Source organism: Sinocyclocheilus rhinocerous, unplaced genomic scaffold, assembly GCF_001515625.1.
Source record: "Sinocyclocheilus rhinocerous isolate Xijiao unplaced genomic scaffold, SAMN03320098_v1.1 scaffold331, whole genome shotgun sequence".
NCBI lineage: Eukaryota > Metazoa > Chordata > Actinopteri > Cypriniformes > Cyprinidae > Sinocyclocheilus > Sinocyclocheilus rhinocerous.
In genome coordinates, this window is record NW_015656164.1 from 79,930 (window position 1) to 87,627 (window position 7,698).

Genomic DNA, 7,698 nt, shown 5'->3' on the forward strand with positions numbered 1-7,698 from the left:
TTTTTTTTTTCCTCTCTCCCCTCTCTCGAATCTGTCTCTCCTCATCCTTCCGTCTCCTTTTCTCTCGCCTCGTCTGTCTGTCCTTACCCCCAGGCACGCCGCGGCCGCTGTGATCGGCTCCCCCGGAGGGGGGAGGGGGAGTAGAGCGCAGTCTTGTGGGTACCCCCCGCCTGCGATGGGGGTATGTGACGAGTGGGGGCGGGGCCGGTGGAGTAAATGCTAATGCACGACACCGGCGCCACTCACCAGTCTCGAGTGCTACGGAGGAGCTCCGGAAACATAAAAGGAGGAGTGACGAGAGTGTTGGACGAGAGAGGACTAGGCCTGGAGTTTATTTTGTGTTTTGTGTGCGGCAGTCGTCCGCGAGGGGCTGCCGCTTTACTTTCGTTTTGTGTTTGTTTATTTTATTAAATTGTTTAAATGTCCACCGGTTCCCGTCTCCTTCTTCCCGAACTACGAACGTTGTTACAAAAACAATCTGCAAAGTTGTTAATCAAAAAAGTGCATGATAAATAAAGATATTGTCTCTCAAAAGAGAGAGTCGATTCTGAATATTCGTCATATTTTCGAATCTTTTGCCTGTTACCGGTATACGTCACTGGGTAACACATTTGCATAATCCCCGCCTGTCCGCGAGTCTGACCTGCCCACAAACACTTCAGCTAGTTAGTGTGTTTACATCATGTTGAGAAGACGCTGTGTTCAAGGATACCACAGAAACACAATTCGAACCTTTTGTTGTATGCATGTCATTTTACCGAGGACTGCTTCTCTAATCTTGACTTTTATCTTCGTTGGCTTCTAATCTTCTTTATTTGGACTAAAAAGCTCTCCGAACCACAACCTGTAATTACGATTGATACGTTATGTGTACATTTTCAATTGAGTGCTCAACATATCAAGTTTTTGTGCTAATATGTGATGTATACCTAGTGCAGCTTATTCATCAAACATTACAGTAAACATATTTAGGTTTACAAACTGTATTGTTTCATCAGTTAGTCACATTAGCACTCGGCTAACGTATCCACCATTATTGTTTTAAGTGTTCACAGTTTAGCAGCTAAACTTTAGCTGTCGGCACGATTCGCTTGCATAAGTGTTTTTGTATTTTATGTCATTATTATAAGAACGGATTGGAGCACTATATTATTGTTTTAGATAAAAGCGTCTGCTAAATGCATAAATTATTGTTTTATGTAAAGGTGCATGCTAAGCCTTGTGCAGATCTACAATCTTGTCTCTGACATCCTTTGACAGCTCTTTGGTCTGGCCCATGGTGGTGGGAGAGGTTGGAATGGAAGATACAGATTGTGTGGACAGGTGTCTTATACACCTAACAAGCTGACAGTAGGAGTAACTTCTTAAAGTGACAGGACAAATCTGTGTTCCACATGGGAACATAACCAGTCTGTGGGAGCCAGAATTCTTGTTGGTTGGTAGGGGATCAAATACTTATTTCATACCGGTCAGAATATATATATTTTCTGATTTATATATTCAGATTTATAACTATATATTCTGCTTTACTTCTTTATATTCTGGTTACATTTATACATTCTGATTTATAACTATATATTCTGATTTACTTCTTTATATTCGAATTTACATTTACATATTCTGATTTATAACTATATATTCTGATTTACTTCTTTATATTCAAATTTACATTTACATATTCTGATTTATAACTATATATTCTGATTTACTTTATATTCTGGTTACATTTATACATTCTGATTTATAACTATATATTCTGATTTACTTCTTTATATTCGAATTTACATTTACATATTCTGATTTATAACTATATATTCTGATTTACTTTATATTCTGGTTACATTTATACATTCTGATTTATAACTATATATTCTGATTTACTTCTTTATATTCGAATTTACATCTATATATTCTGATTTATAACTATATATTATGATTTACTTCTTTATATTCGAATTTACATTTACATATTCTGATTTATAACTATATATTCTGATTTACTTTATATTCTGGTTACATTTATACATTCTGATTTATAACTATATATTCTGATTTACTTCTTTATATTCGAATTTACATTTATATATTCTGATTTATAACTATATATTATGATTTACTTCTTTATATTCGAATTTACATTTACATATTCTGATTTATAACTATATATTCTGATTTACTTCTTTATATTCGAATTTACATGATTATTTCCTGTTCAGCCCTTCATAATTATATGCTAATAATTATACACATTATCATGTAAATTATGTATTTAATTGTATTGTAACATATTTCATGATTTAATTGTATTAAATTAAAAAATATCTGAAAATACATATTTTCTATACAAAATTGCTTTCCAAGACCGGGGGAATAAACAGCACATTAACAATATCAGCAGTGGCTCAGGGAACGATGCCAGTATCAACAGGCAAACTTCTCCTTCACTAATTCTTCCATTAAACTTCACACACATTATGCTACGATATAAATAAATAACATTCTGCGCACATTCCGTTTTTTTCACATTTGAAACACCCTGCAGACTTGGACGTGCTACCGAGAGAAAGTTTGGCCAAGTGCATTAATAATGATCTATAAAATAAAGACAGTAGCACTTCTTAGATGTGACATTGCTAGCATGAGGGAGCGTAGCAGTTTTGATTTAATAACACAACATCTGATATTGGCAGAGACGAGAAATAATGAAGCGGTGGACATATTTCCACATAATAATTAATGCTGCTCAGGCAGCACCTGCCCTTCGTTTGCAGTTTTGTAATGAGCTGAGGGAGAAAGTAGACATAAAAATGAAGAAAGTTGTGAAATAATAGAAGGAGAGATTTGAGAAGAGAAGTGAAACAGCATGGGAAAGTAACTTTTTTTTCCTTCAATGACTCCAGAAAGAAATACTAGGGCATTTCTTACTGCATAATTCATGTTCTGAGTACGTATAACGTTTTATGTATAATTCAGTGTAAGAATGGTGTCGCATTATATATCCTCATTATAACATATCGAATGTGTAAATATATTGCGTTAACATATTGAATGAAATACTATTATTATAAATTCTACTATTTTTCAAAACCGCATTAGTATCAGATGTTGCTATTTTTGCCATGACAAACTGACAGTTTATTAAAATAATATTCCAGGTGTTTCTTCATTTGTTTCCTTTTCTTTCATTAAAAATGTTTATTTATCCTGTTAGACTGTTGTAAAAAAAACTGTTTAACTCTTAAAGTAATAGTTCATCCAAAAATGAAAATACTTAGAAAAGTTTGTTTCTTCAAGGGAAAATATTTGCTCACCAATGGATGCTCTGCAGTGAATGGGTGCCGTCAGAATAAGAGCCCAAACAGCTGATAAAAACATCACAATAATCCACAAGTAATCCACACGACTCAAGTCCATCAGTTAACATCTTGTGAAGTGAAAAAATGTGTGTTTGTAAAAAAACAAATCCATCAAGATATTTTTAACTTAAAAAAATCACTTCTGGCCAAAATATGAGTCTGTAATCCATAATCACACTTCCCCCAGTGAAAAAGTCCATCTCCTGTTGTCCTCTCACATCAAAATCCACCAACATATTTGTTTAGAGCATGTTTTTAGACTATTTTGAATTATAAACAGTGTTTAATCTGTGCATATTTCTCACCTGATTCAGACGAGATGACTTCTTCCCTGGAGTAAGTGTTATTATGGACTCATATTTTAGTCAGAAGCAACAGTATGAAGTTAAAAACGTCTTGATGGATTTGTTTCTTTTTCGCTTCACAAGATGTTAATTGATGGACTGGAGTGGTGTGGATTATTGTGATGTTTTTATCAGCTGTTTGGACTCTCATTCTGACGGCACTCATTCACTGCAAAAGCATCCATTAGCGAACAAGTGACGTAATGCTACATTTCTGCAAACATGATCAAGAAACAAACTCATCTACTCGGATGGCCTGAGGGTGAGTAATGACATTATTCACATGATTCAAAGAATCTGATTCCAAATGTATTCTCAACTGGATTTCCCCCAAACTTTCACAGGCGAAATCCAATCATTTCCCAAATCCATGCAATCGGGAATCGAATGATCGAAAATATTTCTCCAAGCAGATTTTGCAAGAGGTTTAAGTTAATCATGTTGACCAACAAAAAGCAGCTTGGTATTGACCTAAAAATGACTAAATCAAATCAAAACCCAATGAATGGAATTGATTCACTGTCACTCCAAAGATTCACATTCCTCGTAGTCACTATTAGCAAAGTATTTAACAATTTCTGATGCTTATCTGACTCTAAAACATGTCTGATTAAATTACAGAAATTGCTATTATATATATATATATATATAAAATCAACCATTATGATATAAAAACACCAGTAATATGTTCTCCATACTTCTAAAAAGTATCATAGTAGTAGCTATTCTGAACACTGTCTCTCTCGTTTTAGCCTGGAACCTCGACAAAGACACAAATGTGTAACCCAATTACATCTAAATGACGTTTCCTAAAAACAAGTCCCGAGGCTCAGAGTGTCCCTGTTCGCTCGAGTAAACCATGTCACGCTGCTCAACTGGGTTCAGATGTTGGTGGGCCCGTAATGTGTCCCTCGAGTCTTCAAGCAACAGGTTGAAAAAGGCTCAAGGACAATTCCCAACCAATCTGATCTCAGGAATGGAGTATGATAGCAATGACCCAGTTAAGTGCTGGAAAACAGAGGAGGTGGGGAGGCTTCTGTGAAAGCAGGGACAGACAGGAACTGAGGCCGGACGTGGTGTCCATGGCGACCCTCTGTCTCCATGACTACCAGATAGACCAGCTTCTTCCTCGCGAGCCTGGAGATTCACACCACACTGTCCAGCAGAGCTAAGCGGAATGGGCAGTGTGAGGAAAACCAGTCTGAATGAAGAGTTTGAGATGATAAACAACAACAAAGACTAAAATCAAGCTGAGTGTGGAAACTTGGAAATCTGATTTCTGCTGACCTACAATCTGTAACCTGTAGGCAACTTGCGATTCATTTGATTCAAAGAATCACGATTCGATTCCAGACTGATTCTCATTGCTTGATATGCGAGAAGTTCTCAGTAACAGCATACATGTGTGGTCAGATTTCCTGTTACTTGGCAAATTTTCGTGAGCAAAATCCAGTCATTTAATAAGAAATTCATGCGATTGGGAATTTTGTGTGAGGGCGAAAGATTTCGCAACAGGATCAAGTTGGTAACGCAAATTGGAAACAAAGTAACTGAATATTTGTTTTATATTCATGATTTTGTTGGCAATATAAAATAATTGTTATTGTGATCATGCTTTTCTGTCCATTACGTTTTCTAGTTTGATTAAGTTTGATGATCATTTCTAATCAGGTTTTGTGATACAGAGGAATGATTTAATAGTGTCTGATTTGAACTTCAGGAGTGTAAAATCTTGAGTGTAAAATTTCTATTACTCAGTTCGAACTGTACATCAACTTTCAAAAACGTTCCCAGCTAGCCGTTTTTGCATTTTTAATTAATAATTCTTCTTCTTATTATTTAAAAAAAAAGTTAAACAATGCAATGTATTACTTTGTATTGCTATCTTATTGCAAATAATTAAAATTAATTAAATATTATGTTCCCAGAGGTCCATGTACTACCAAATAAACTTGAATTGAAATTGAATAGCATCTATTTTATGATTGAAGGTGAGTATCACTGATACCAATACTACTGATGTCTCTAAGTTACCAAACGATAAATTCTAAATTAAATATAGATGAGTCCTTAAAGCTACAAAAGTTACTTATTTCCTCTTTTTTATTTTGTTCTTTAATTAACAGACATCACAGCTGCTGGGTTATTAGGCTATTTGGTTGCTATTACCTTAAGAGCTACCGCTGCTGAACGTGACAGAGATCTGACACGCATTCTCGTAGTTTCATTTGCGCTTTAATATAAAGTGATCCAGGCTACAGTGCGCGCCGCTGTATTTGTGCGTGCAATTGAAGAGCACGCGCAATGAGCACAGTACAATGGCTGACAGGACATGAAAATTGTTTTTTACTGACATATGGCCTGAAAACATCTCACGCTCCTTCGTCGAATCTGCCGGTCACCGGTCACTCTAGGCCGCCATGTGTGACGCTGTGTGTTTCGTTGTGAAAGTATGCCTCGTTTGTAATGGGTTTTATTAGTTTTGTCTGGTCGTGCCGGGAGACTGCATCACAATATAGTAAGGGGCGTAACATTTCCGTCACACGCTTGAGGTATTCGGCCAATCACAACGCACTGGATAGCTGGCCAATCAGAGCACACCTCGCTTTTCAGACCGATGAGCTTTGTAAAAATCGATGCGTTTCAGAAAGGCGGGGCATAGAGGAGAAACAATAATGTACAGTATGTGGAAAATAATGTGTTTTTTTAACCTTAAACCGCATAAACACATTTCATTACACCAAATACACCAAATAATGTTCTTTTTAGCAACATCATATGACCCCTTTAAATATTTTTAACTTGTTAAACTGAATAAATTAATCGCATGTGTTAATTTTGACAATAGATATTTAAATAGATAATTTTAGCTACCTAAAAGCCGTAATGTAGTACAATTGTTTTTAATTTAAATAACCAATTATTAATAATTTATTTAAATTATCAAACTATTATAAATTGAAAATCATTCCAGAATCATTTGAGAAAGAAATCACAATGCATCTATGAATCATTTTCCCCAGTAGTAATTCATATCCAGTGCCAAAAAAAAGCCAAACAGCGAGTACACAAGCATACACTAAGAGACTCAAAACTCTTGTAAAGTTTTTGAAGGGTGTTATGGAGTATCAGAAAGGCTCTCCTTTCAAATGCTGTAAACAAACTCTCAGTGTTGTTCTTGAATGCCTAAAGAGCTGGTTGTTATGCCCGACTCTCTCCTCAAGCAGAGCAGTTTAGAAGTGTAGGCACAGTGGAGATGGAAATGCATCCACTTAGTTTAAATAATTAATCAAGGCCTTTTACAGTAAAGCGGTGGCGGTGGATTGGGGTGGAGGGTCCGTATAGTTAGAGCAGACCTGAGCTTCAGTGCTGGACGAATCGATTCGCACTGCAGTACAGTTGGGAGAAGATTTCCTGATGTCAGTGTCATGGATACTTCAATGCAGATTATTAAAAAAAAAAAAGAGTTTATATCAATTAAGATAAATTAACAATATATGCACAAAAATGCTTTTTTATTTAAAAAATATTTTTTTACACACTTCATTATATATACTGTAGTTTTTATGAAATTATAAAAAAATACATAATTTTAATTTAAAGAATACATTATTTGAAAATTAAACAATCAAACTCTGACTTGTTAAAACAACAACAACAAAAACATGAAAACAATTTAAATGTCTTAAATTTTCTTCTTTTAGGACATTGAAACGATCTTCATTTAAGGATTTTCTCACCAAACACTGATTTGTGATTAACAGCATCATTAATTCTCAAATGACTGCAAGCCATAATTATAATTAGTGTAAATTGAGTTCTAAAATCTGACAATAAAAAATGAATAAAATAAATAAATAAAATGATATAACAATAACAAATTATATAAACTAAAGTAAAATAATATGTGCACAAAATGCTAATAATATATATATTTTAATATATTATGAAATAAACATAGAAAATAAATAATTAAAACTGTATATATATACATACAT

The 7,698-nt window shown here is 34.6% G+C and overlaps 1 protein-coding gene across 1 annotated transcript in view; it reads right to left on the reverse strand.

Moving 5' to 3' along the window:
• Window positions 1–7,698, reverse strand: part of LOC107719710 (E3 ubiquitin-protein ligase RNF123-like) — a 146,096-nt gene that overhangs the window by 31,352 nt on the left and 107,046 nt on the right. The window lies entirely within an intron of this gene.